Genomic DNA, 13,131 nt, shown 5'->3' with positions numbered 1-13,131 from the left:
TTGCCCCATATTTGGGAAGTTTTCTGCTATTACTTCTGCCCATATTCTTTTTATATCATTTGTATTGACTCCTTCCTTCTCATTGATGCCTATTATTCTCACATTGTTCATCTTTGCATCATCTTGCAGGTATTGAATTATTTTTTCATGCATCCTAGTTGTTTTAAAGAGATCTTTTCTTACTTTTTCACTAGCTGTGATGGTGTCTTTCAGGTCAGAAAGTCTATTTTCACTTTCCCTCAAATGGTTTTGCCTGCTTGTGATTGAGGTTTTAATTTCCTGTATATCACTTTGAACCTGTTTCATATATTCTATTTCCTTCCTAAATTGTTTATTCAGGGGTTCCATCATTTTTATATTCTCTATTTTTTTATCAGTGTATTCTTTAGAAGCACTTAGTACTTCTTTGATTATAGTTACCACTACATTTTTTAGTTCCAAAATTATTTCTGAACTGATTTCTTCCATGCCTTTCTGCAGTTGATTCTTTACTGTCAACGCTTATTATTTCAGAGATATCTGGTGTGTGATTTCCAGTTTCCTCAGTGCTAGTGTCTTCTGCATTTGTACTGGGTAGACTTGGGGCCTGAGACTGCATTTTGTTCCTTCTATTTGTCATTTTGTATATCACTGTCTTCTGAGCTTTGGTGTAGAGCTTAGATAGAGTTATTACCTTAGCACCAGGTCGGGATCTATGAAGTTCAGATTCCTCCAGGTGGGTGTTGTTTGGTTCTGGCTTTGTGCTCCACTTCTTTCTGCTGCAGGCCTTAGAGTTGAACCCTTTGTGTCTCTCTGGGAAGATGCTCTGCTCCTGAATCAGCTGCGTGGGTCTTGCCTCTAGCCTCTTTGCAGGGAGTTCTGCTGAAGGGTTCCCTGCTGGGCCTGCAGCCTGGGTTGAATGAGGATCCACAGGCCTGGGTCATCTCACTCACTTGCCAGGCCTGTGCTCTGGGTCTGTTCAGGATCCGGAGAGCCCCGGTGGTCTCACTCACTCACTGGGTCTGTGCTCTGAGTCTATCAGGATCCCGCATCCCTGGGTCGTCTCACTCACTGCTGGGCCTGTGCTCTGGGTCTGTTCAGGATCCCGCGGCACCGGTTGTCTCACTCACTCACCAGGCCTGTGCTCTGGGTCTATTAAGGATCCCGTGGCCCTGATTGTCTCACTCAGTTGCCGGGCCTGCGCTCTGGGTCTGTTCAGGAATACAGTATAAATCTTAAAACAAAAATCAAGATTAAGCAATATTCAGAAAATTAAATATTAATTAATTAAAAACTAAGTGTTTCAAAACAATTGAACTAAGAAAAAGTTTTCATGATAGTACGGAATTAGTAAGAATAAAGCATAAGATAAATACTGGAATGATAAATGAATCTCCAGCACTTCTAACAGTTTGGGGATAGGATATCACACAAAATTCTAGTATGTCATGGACATGAATAATGCCCATAACACTTACTGGTGGCCTGGTGTCACTTGTGGGACTGAGCTACTCCTTATTTATTTATTTATTTATTTATTTATTTATTTTGCTCCAAATGCTTTCAGGGAAGGTTTGGTTGGCTTGAGTTGTGGGGATCGAACCACAGCAACCTGAGCCTGACTGCTTTGTTGAAGAAGCCACTTAAAGAACTGAGCTAAGGGGCAGGCCCCCCTATTTTATTTCTTTATGGTAGCATTCTTTCTAGGGTGAGATGGTATCTCAGTGTTGTTTTAATTTGTATTTCTCAAATGGCTAGTGCTATAGAACATTTTTTCATATATTTATGTGCCATTTGTATTTCTTCCTCTGAGAAGTGCATATTCATCTCAGATGCCCATTTTTGGATTGAGTCTTTAAATTTTGGGGCCTATTTTTTTTAAGTTCTTATCATATTCTAGATAGAAGTCTTTCATCTGAGTGATTGTTGGTTAAGATATTTTTCCCTGTTTGTGGGCTGTCTTTTTTACTCTGTTGGTGATTTCTTTTGACATGCAGAAACTTCTCAATAAAAGGAGATCCCAGTTGTTGATTCTTTGAAGTCTTTCCAGTGTAGTTTGGTTTTGTTCATGAACTTGGTTAAATCTTTCTCTAGTTTTGCCATCAGTGTAATACCTGCCTTTAGGAATGGTTTTGGGAGTATTGCTTCCTTTTCAATTTCTTTGAAGAGTTTGAGGACTTGCAATTAAATCTCTAAATTTCTTGTAGGATTCAGCTGTCAATCCTGGTATTTTCTTTGTTGCTAAGCTTTTTGTTACATTTTCTGTTTCATTGACTGATATTGGGTTATTCAGAGTTTTTGTATCTTCTTGATTCAATTTTGGTTATTTGCACCTATACAGGAATCTGTCCATTTCTTCCATATCTTTGATTGTGTGAGAGTAAAGATTTTTGAAATAGTTGTTGATGATTTTGAATTTCTAGTGTCTTAGTAATTGCACCCTTTTCATTCCTTATTGCTTAGATTTGAGTTTTTCTTTTCTTTTTTTGATGAGGTTGGCTAGGGGATTATCAACTTTATTCAATATTTCAAAGAACCAACATTTTTATTCATTAATTCTTTGTCTTGTTTCCTTTCTCTCAATTGCATTAATTTCCTCTTTAATCTTTGTAATTAACTCCCATCTTTGGGCTTTGGGCTTGGTGTGCTCTTCTTTTCCTAAAAGCTTGACATGCACTATTAGGGTATTTATTTGTTCTTTTTCTGTTTTCCTAATGTGTAAGTTCAACACTATAAAATTTCCCCTGGGAACCACTTTCATTGCATCCCACAAATTGCATGAACTGTGTTTGAATTTTCCTTGTATTAACAGATATTGTTTAATTTCAACTGTAACTCATTGGTTACTCTCTTGAAAGAGAGTAGTTCACTCATTACCCTTGCCACCTCCATGCTGTGAGGATCCTGACCATACATCTGGGTCTCAGCATGGGCCCTGTTGGGCCTAGCAGTACGCTTCAGCTAACCAGGTCTAGTTCTACTGAGCCCCAACTCATCAGGTCGTGCCTGGCTTGGGTCTGGCTCCTTGGTTTCGCTCGTCCAGCTGCACCCCACTGAAGTGGACCAGCACCCAGCCCCACTGGCTGCTGGGCTCCTGTATTAGCTAATTTTCATAACTAGAATTTGGTATAGTCAGTTTGTAGAACTTGTTTATGGAACTTGTCATGAATGAAAAAACCAATGTGAAATAAACTTATGTTTTCTAAATTCAGTTAAGTGTAATCTTAATAAAGAAATATATAAAGATATTGTTCTCTCATATTTGACTTATTCAAGTACAGATTAAAGTGTTTCTAATCACAGTAAAAGGTATGGCTGGGGACTCAGGGAAAGTTCATCATCAGTTAGAATAGTCTTTCTGATAATACCAGATCTGTCTCTTCTGTAAAAGTACATAAACTTTTGATACTAGCTCCTAATCCACACAACCACCCAATTGCATTTGTCCTTTTCTTTCTAGAATAAAACTTTGTAAGTTGAAAGGAGACATTATTAATTCTACACAAAGTGTATGCTTTTATTCAATTCCTAGTATTCTTGCCTTGTAATATATACATTCTGGCTTATTTTGACTCATTGATGTTTCATTTGTCAATGTTGAGTATTTGTGAGAAATTTCAAGATTTATTGTATTATTTTATTGCTCAGAACTGCTGTGTGTGTGTGCAGGGTCAGTCCTTTAGAATGAAACTCCATGCTTTTCTCTACCATCTCTGTTATTCAGATGTTGCTATATTTATCCATTTGTTCTATTCACTATTCCTCTGTTATTAATGAAATATTTTGTACTGGGAGCCTAGTCTGGGACCACCAGCTCAGGGGTATGATGACAGAATAAAACACAAACAAAATATATTTTAGTTACAAGGGAATCAAGATTTTCAAAGCCCAATGAGCTAAAACAAGCCACTGTGTCCTTGGCCTTTTCAGGCACACTGTTTGATTACAGTGGTGTGCTGGTGGGCTACAGGAAGTGCTGGGGATGAACTGCGGATGCAATCAAGGTTCAAGAATTGAAGAACAATGCATTTTTGTAAAAGCACACAGGAGAAGATCGTGGTTAACAAGTGACCTGATTGTAACTGTGATTAATGAGTTAGAAGGAATTTGTGTGAGTCAAGTCCACAGCAGCCACATTATCTTGCTTTGAGGTGCCAGAACTTCAGGGAGTGTTTGCTAGTCTTAGCTGTAGCTGTTGGCTTAAAGATTAATCTGTCCTTAAGCCAACCATGGATCTTGCCACATGTTGGCCTCGCCATGCTGGCCTAGGACAGACCCTCCATTTTATTTATTTATTTATTTATTTATTTATTTATTTTTGTGGAACCGGGGATTGAACTCAGGTCCTTGCTCTTGCCAAGGAAGCACTTATTCCACTGAGCCATCTCCCTGCCCCCCTCCATTTATTTTTGTGCCAATTTGTTGATATTAACTATTGCCTGCTTCTAGCACATCAAGCTATTCCTCAGCAATTGTGTAATGCTATTAGTCATTTTGCCCAGGCAGTGTATCGTTCTTTATCTATTTTTGAAGCTCTTGTGAGTCTCATGGAGCAGAAGTGGGCTGGAGATGCTAGAAAGAAGATGAAATCTGGGAATATTTGCTTCTCTTGGAAGAATTTGTCCTACTGGGCCGAAGAGAGGCAGACAAAGAGAGTTCTTGATGTGTGAATGAACTCATTCACCGAAGTGAGTGCTTCATGGGACAACAGGTGTGCACATCTTTTAAAATGCAAATAAATGTCTCATGTTTTACTGGATATTTACATTAATATCAAATAATAAAGATGAGATTATTCTGTATACAATTTCTTAGCAATTAAAAAGTACACGTAAGTTATATACTTCAAAAATGTTGAGTAAGTGAGAAATCTGACTTAGTGAACCTGGAAAATTGGATCTAAATAAGTGTGTATTTATATATATATATGACAATAAATGTATCCTCTTAATATTAGTAGACAATAAATTATCTTCTTAATATTGAATGTTTGAGGAAAAACGATGTGTACAAAGTAATAGATAACTCTGGTGCTGTGCAGGAAGCATTTTGTACCATGTGTGAATGAGTTTCTGTACAGGTCCAGTTTTGAAGTGTTTTAAAGCATATGCTAGTTGATATTTTTGTTGCCTTTTATCTGTTAGAATTTGAAATACTATTTGTCCAGAATTCAAGAAGCCATATTAAAATACATAGATAATATAAGACCAGTATAATAATGCAAATAAATATATCTCTATTTTATGTTACACATGGATTTCAGTGTTTCCTTTAACATCAACTACAGAAGACTTGAGGCTTTCATGTGTAAGGCATCTGTCTTCTGAGTGAAATTCAGCTGGGGTGTCTGGCAAAATACATTTTCTTAAAGAAATTTATGAACCCATTCATTTGGAAGTCTTACTGTTTGGTTTATTTGTTATTGTATCTGGGATTTTAAGAAAGTAATTGGTTATGAATATTTGAGACTAAGACACACACAGTATTTCAAATAAATACATTAAAAACTGTTGGCAGTGACACCGGAAATCGGGACATTCTCTTACCAACAATGGGTGGCACCATAAAGAGCTTATCGGAAATGGTCTTAAGTGTGGATGTATACTGGCAGATTTAGGAAATTGATTCATAGCCTGATGAATTGCACGGGCCATGTCAAGAGAAGAAAGGTATTTTCAGCTGATGGAATTCTCACTTTTTGGTGGCCACCAAAGTTATCTGCTCTGATAAGTGCAATAGGTATATTGACATCTGGACTTTTATCTGAATTTATTGGTGGCTGGAAAACAATGATAAGAAATAAGAATGTGAAATATTTTCCTGACAGTGACCAATCATTTTAGCATATTCTAGAGAAAGGTTAATTAATAACAAATTGTAAACTTACATACTTTTCCTCTCAAAAAAATTTAACAAATTGTATATAATCAAGATACAATTTAACAATAGTTTTTGCTTTCAATTATTTTATGAATTTTTAAAAGTTATTTTTGCTTTATATACTGTAAAACATTAAAATATAGCAGAATAACTACAAGATATATATTCACATAATTTTTTAGAGATGGATATGTACATATAACACTTAAATATGAGAAGCTTCTTACAGTAACATTACTTTCATGTTAATCCTTTTTTTGATATTTTAAAATGATTAATGTGTAATTTATCAGTTATATGGTACCAGTGTGTATGTATGGATGTAGGATACAGTAAGAATAAAAATATTTAGTTATGTACATAAAATTTTCCTAATCTACAATTGATACCTAAAGTTTCAGATAAGGAATGAAGAATTGCTTATAGACTTGGTAATCATTGGCAATAAAATAATTGTCAAATATAACACCTAACCTAAATTTTTTTTTGAAAGTTTCCTCATTCATGAGGCTAATTTCTTCCAATTATCCTATTCATATTATTAGCTTCTACATTAAGAATTCTTAGAATATCTTTATTAGGGATGTGTAGCTTACATTTTGGATTACATTTTCAAATGTTTTTAGGTATTTACCACAATCCATTATAATTTTCAAGAATATCAGATCCATGATTATAATATTCTTTTAATCAAACATCATGTAGGGAAACTGGTGTTTTTGTTATCATAAGCTCGTATATTACTAGGGCAGATAACAACTAGGTTGCCATAGGAACAGATATTTATAATAATGTATGAGTCTCAAACATGTAATTAAGATGATCTTTTAAGTATACCTGTTATTACACTTATTATATGGCAAAGGTGATATGTAAATTAAATTACAAAAATTAAATAGTTAAAATTATTTTTTAAATTTTTATTTTTATTTTTTTGTATTTTAGGGAAGGGTCGACAGGGTGTTCAGGGTCTCACTGCTAGATAGGACTCCTAGTGATCTGCCTGCTTACAACCTCCCAAGAGCTGGGATTACAGGCACCCGCCACCATGCCCAGTCTCATTTGCTGTCTCAGTACGCCCAGGTGGAGCCGGCACAGCAGGTCTGGGTACTGAACCCCTGAACCCTGAGCCTGCTTGCTAGTGCTTTAATATGCTGAGCTATTTGGCTGGCCCTAAAATGTTAACATAGCATTCAAGAGATAATATTAAGAAAAGAAAAGATCATGTGGTCTGTGTCCTGTTATTAAATGTTCAGAAATTGGAAATATTGTAAATTATACAAAATAAAATTAACAAAAATATTTACATAATACCCATTGCAAATTTTAAACACTACAAAGAAATGTAAAAACCTTTGTGTGAACTTAAAGGAGACTGATTTAATTTAGAAATGATTAAAAAGGGAAGTGTTATGATGTGTCTATTCATTAATGAATAAATAAAAGAATATTAATAGAGAAGTCATACTTCCTATGCTTTCACAAAAAAGTGAAAACATAGGAAGTATGACTGATAACCATAAATAGGGCATAGAAATAACTCCAAATTTATTAGTCAATCCCATATAAATTAAGTTTTTAATTGTGTGATATGCAAATTTTAGTTCAGTAAAGCTGTTATATGTTAAAAGCACAAAATATAATCATACATTAAGTTATATTTATAAAACATGAATGTAATATTGTGTAAGATTTTTATATAATATAGTTCTACTTTGTACAATTTGAAATTTTCTTTTATTTTGTGAAACAAAGTAATACAAAATTTCTTAACAAAATAACAGGAAAATAAAAAAAGTCAGTGCATTATGTGTTGTTATCTTTAAAGTATTTTCTTAGGGTACAAGACAGGGGCATAAAAATTTCTCCAATCCAAGGAAGATGGATTTTAAATGAACTAAGTCACACTACTAGTATAAGTGATGTGCATTTATCCCCCCATTCCTTCTGTCTTTTCTGCTTTCCCCAAGTTCCTTTTTCCTTTTGAACAATTTCTTCTCATTTCACACTCTCTTTTCTATGTTTCAGATCTTCATTACTCCTTCAGTTTCTCAAACCAAGAAAACAATATGGCGTTTACACGTGTAAGTCTGATTTATTTCCCTTATGAGTATGGTCTCCAGTTGCATCCATTCACCTATAAACATCTGGAGTTTACCTTCCTTTATAGATGAGCAGTACTCCATTGTATAAAAATACCACAACTTTTTCATCTATTCCTCAGTCAATGGGCATTTGAGTTGTTTTCAAGACTTAGCTATTACAAACTGTGCTGCTATAAATATGGGTGCACATATATCACTAGAGTATTGTCTTTTATTCTTCTGGAAAGATATCCAGAAGGAGAATAGCTACGTGGAATGGGACCTCTAATCCTAGAGTTTTTGATGAATCTGCACACTAATTTTTACAGAGGTTGTACCATTCTACACTGCCACCAACAGTGGAGAAGGATTCACTAAGACTCTTAGCTGCTCCCTCATTTGTTATTGGTTGATTTCTTGATGAGAGCCATTCTTTGTGTGGTGAGATGGAATCTTAGTGTTGTTTTAAACTTCATTTCTTGAAAGACCTATGATGTTGAACATCTTTTCATATATTTATTTGCCATTCCTATTTCTTCATCTGAGAAGTTTATATTCATCTAAGATGCCCACTTTTGATTGGGTCTTTGAATTTGGAGTTTCTGATATTTTTCAATTCTATATATATTCTAGATAGAAGACTTTTGTCAGAGAGACAATTGGCTAAAAGTATTGAAAATTATATGGGTTTCCTTCACTGTGTTGGTGTTTTCTTTTGAGAGCAGAAATAAGATGAGATCCAAGTTGTTGATTCATTGACATATTTCCCATGCAGTCTGGGTTTTGCTCATAATATCTCTGCCTATACCTGTCTTCAAGATTTCAACCTATTTTCTTTCCCAATAGATTTTTTTGTTCTAATGTTTAGATCTTTGATCCATTTTGACTGTTTTATTGCATGGTGATAGATGTGGGTCTAGTTTTAGTTTTTACCATGTAGTCAGCCAGTTTTTCTGGCACCATTTATTAAAGAGGCTATCTTTCCTTTTGTGAACATGTCTGACACTTTTGTCAAAGATAAGGTGGCTGTATGTCTTTGTAGTTTTGTCTGTATTTTCTAATATGTTCCACTGAGCCTAAGGTCTGTTTTTTTTTTTTGTCAGTACCATGTTGATTTTATCATAATAGCTTTGTAGTGTAATTTGAAGTCAAGGATTGTGATGTTTCTGGCCTTGTGTTTGTTGTTTAGGATTACCTTTGCTATTCTAGGTCTCTTTTGGGTTCAAATAAAGTTTGGGAATGATTTCTCTAGGTCTGTGAGGTATGTTGATAGTATTTTGTTAGGAATTGCATTAAATTTGTTTAACAATTTTGGGAGTATGACTATTTTCACAATATTGGTTTTTCCTATTCATGAGCATGGGATATCTTTCCATTTTCTGTTTTGATCTCTTTTCTTAGGGTACTATAATTTCCAATACATGAATTTTTTTATTTTTCTTTATTAGTCTGATTTCCAAGTATTTCATTTTTTTGGATGCCATTGTGAAAACTGTGGTTTCCCTAAGTTCTCTCTCAATGAGTTTGTCATTTGTTTATAGGGATGCTATTGATTTTTGAGTGATGACTTTGTATCCAGTTACATAAGTGAATTAGTTTATTAAACCCACAAGTCTTTTGGTGGTTTTTGGTGTCTTCTTTGTAGAGCATCATGCCATCTGTGAATAATGATACTTTTACTTTTTCTGTTCTAACTCTATTCCTTTTATTTTGTTCTCTAATTGCCATGGCTAGTGTTTCAAAAACTATATTAAATAGGAGTGGTGATAGTGGACATCCATTTTAGGGTAAATATTTCAGTTTTTGTCAATTTAGTTTAGCTTTGGCTGTTGGGTTGTCATAGATGGTTTTAATCAGATTGAGATAAAGACTGTCTACTCCAATTTTCTGTTTAGTTTTTATCATTGAATAAATGTTGACCTTTGCCAAAAGCTTTTTGCGTGTTTACTGAGATCATCATATGATTTTTGTCTTTGGTCTGTTGATATGCTATATTACATGTTGAATCATCTCTGCCTTCCTGGGATAAATCTCTCTCTGTCATGGTGTATGATCTTCTTGAATGATTTGCTGTGTTGTGTTTTCTATAATCTTATTGAGGAAGGAGTTTTGCATATATAATGGAAATTGGCCTGGAGTTATCTTTTTTGGTTGGGTCCTTCTCTGGTTTTGGTATCAGGTAATATTTTCCTCCAGGAGTGAGTTAGGGACTATTGCTTCCCTTTCAATTTTATTAAATATTTTGAGAAGCTTTGGCATTAAGTGTTCTCTAAATTTTCTGGAGTATTCAGCAGTGAATCCATCCATACATGATGGATTCAAGATGGATTCATCTTTCTTTGTTGGTAAGGTTTTCATTACATTTTCAATTTCATTGATTGATATTGAGTTATTCAGAATTTTTATGTCTTCTTGATTCAGCTTTGGTAATTTGTAAGTTTTTAGGAATTTCTTCATTTCTTCTGAGTTTTCCAATGTAAAAAATATTGAAGTAGGCATTGAAGATCTTCTGGATTTCCACAGATTTATGATAATCTCGTTATTTTTATCTGCCTTTGAATTCTGTGTGTTCTTGAAGTTAGCATGAAAATTTGTTTTATTTCTCTTTTTCACTTGTGGCTAATGTCAGCAGGAAGTCATGAAGGTATTCTAATCTATGAATTTCAATACTGCCTTTATGAAAATCAGTGTTAGCTCAATTGTCTCAAATGAGCTCTTATTCATATATTCCACCATAGGATTGTACGGTTTATAACTTAAGTCAGAGAGAAGGCTACATTTTATTTGGTCACATGTAAATAAATACATATTCTCTTTCACTGTTATGGAGTTTTTCCATGTTTCACTTCTCTGTAATTTGCATTCTTCTGTTTTAGTTGTCTGTTAGTAAAATTTTAGAAATAAAATTATGGGTGACTAAATATTTCAAGGAAGCCTGGTTATACTTTGAGTCATCAACACTATGAATTTGTCTTGTTATTGCCATTTTTCATAGAAAGACTCCAACATTTTCCTATGAAAGAAGCCATGTACTTTTGGGAACTTCAAGAAGATCAATACATTTAAGACCAGGTAAAAGATATAAGTCATATGTATAACGTTATTCCTTTTTTTAAAAAAGGAATATAAAACTATTTATTGACCACTGCTCACCATTATTTACAATAAAGTAAACAATATACATTAGGATAACATTCTGACTACTACAATGTTGTTTTCCTGGCTTCTGCTGAAAACAGTAACTCAAATACTGAAGATTGAACCTACATGTGAGGAACAAGTTGGGATCAAGAAATAACATGCAGGTCAATAGTTTAGATTACAAGTGTGTCTGCTCATTTATTCTAGGTCTTAAATTGTGAACACCGCCAGCCACTCAGTAGATTTCTGAGAGCCAAGTCAAGACATACATGAATCCTGACTTTTGAGTGCAGATTTCAACTTGCTGCGAAGTAATGAGTCGTGAGGAACTTTTAATGTTCCCTTGTTAAGTCTGAGCAAGTTCAAACAAACCAAGTTTTGACTTGCTACCTTATTTGGGTGGGAAAGTTGTTGGTACAGATAAGAATTTTTTTTTTCTCTTTTTGAGTCAGGGTCTCACGATGCAGTTCAGGTTGGCCTTGTGCTCACTTTGTAGCCCAGGCTAGTCTTGAACTCCCAGGATCCTCCAGCTTCAGCCTCCCAAGGGCTGGGAGACTAGGCATGTGCCACCATGCCCAGCTAGATAAAGACTTTTTTGCGGGGGAGTTTTGGAAGTAAATTGCATTTTTGTGACTAAAGACAGATACAGATTCTGATATGGCTGCTTTGAAAATACCTACTTTAAACTGTCCAATTAACCACAAAACCATCTATTTAACTTAAAAGGTTATGGCTTCAGAAAACTTTCTATTTAACTGGAAGTGATTTCTTAGGTTGCTCAGAATGATGGTGTCTCAAACATGAGGTTATCATTCATAGTTTTTATTTTGGCAAATGTTTAAAACCAAAACAAAAACCACTTACATAAGATTTTTATTTATATACACACAAACAAAAAACTCAGAATAGTCCTTAAGTATACGAGTTGGACTATGGACAATCCCCAACATTTAGAGAAGCAGAGGAAATGTATCAGGCTGCCAAATGCTCTTTTTTGATAAAGGAAGCAACTACAAAACTTTATTTGTTCAAAGTAACCAGTGCTATAGATGCAAAACAAACAAAACCCAACAACTCCCCCAAATACTACTTTTAAAACTGACATATTAAACTTGATTTTCATTAGAATGTTTTTTTCACATTAGTAAATCAAAACCAAGACCCATATTTTATATATACATATAAATATATATAAAAATGATGTAAGTTATTGAGCTTCATCTTCTGGACAAGAATGCCAAGTTAGCCTCTCTTCATAAAAAGCAATGATGATTTGAGGACATTTCATATTTGCCTCTTTTGCCAGCACCAAGTCAGCCTCATCTGAATCTTTCCATTTCATGAGAAACATCAATTCTCCACTATTATCTGTGGTGCCAATTATTCATTCAGGATCAAGACCTCTAGCAAAACTGCTAGGTTTGTCAGCAGCATCTTTTTTTTTCTTTGACTTGCTGTCATTAGATTCACTGTCAGATAAAGATTTTCTTTTTGTACCATCTTTTTCTTTACCAGCTTTTTGCGAATTAAGAAATGCTTCAATTAACTCTGGACAATCTAAATTTTCTTCAGGTTCCCATGTATTGTCAGCATCTGTAAATCCCTTCCACTTCAGAAAATACTTCACTTTCCCATTCACTACACGTCGGTCCAGTACTTTCTCTACCACAAACTCTTCAGGTTCTGCTTCCTCAACTTTTTAACTTTTTCCATTTTGTTTCTTTCCCATTTTTTGCAATGTAGCTTTATTGGAGGCCATTTTTTTTCTTCAGACTTGAAGAGTTCATCGCCTCGGACGCTCGGTTGTGGGTCCTAAGTTTTGGCCTGCGCACCTGCAGCTCCACCCGCACCCGAGCACCTATAACGTTATTCTTTATATTTTTTTATTTTTTTTAATTTTTCAACAAATAATACACTACATATATTCTTCTTAGTGGTTAATTGCTGTACAAGATGTGGACTTGTGATCCTATTTACAAACACCATTAGAACAAATCATTCTATTCATTAACAGAATGTAACTATATATCTATCCCAACCACTTTGA

The 13,131-nt window shown here is 34.6% G+C and overlaps 1 pseudogene; it reads right to left on the bottom strand.

The window, feature by feature from the left end:
* Positions 1–12,291: 12,291 nt before the first annotated feature.
* Positions 12,292–12,843, bottom strand: LOC101580806 (annotated as a pseudogene).
* Positions 12,844–13,131: the final 288 nt, after the last annotated feature.

The sequence above is a fragment of the Octodon degus genome, unplaced genomic scaffold (genome assembly GCF_000260255.1).
Source record: "Octodon degus isolate 3935 unplaced genomic scaffold, OctDeg1.0 scaffold00012, whole genome shotgun sequence".
NCBI classification, from domain to species: domain Eukaryota; kingdom Metazoa; phylum Chordata; class Mammalia; order Rodentia; family Octodontidae; genus Octodon; species Octodon degus.
The sequence above is the reverse complement of the archived record's forward strand: the minus strand, read 5'-3'. Positions and strand labels throughout refer to the sequence as shown.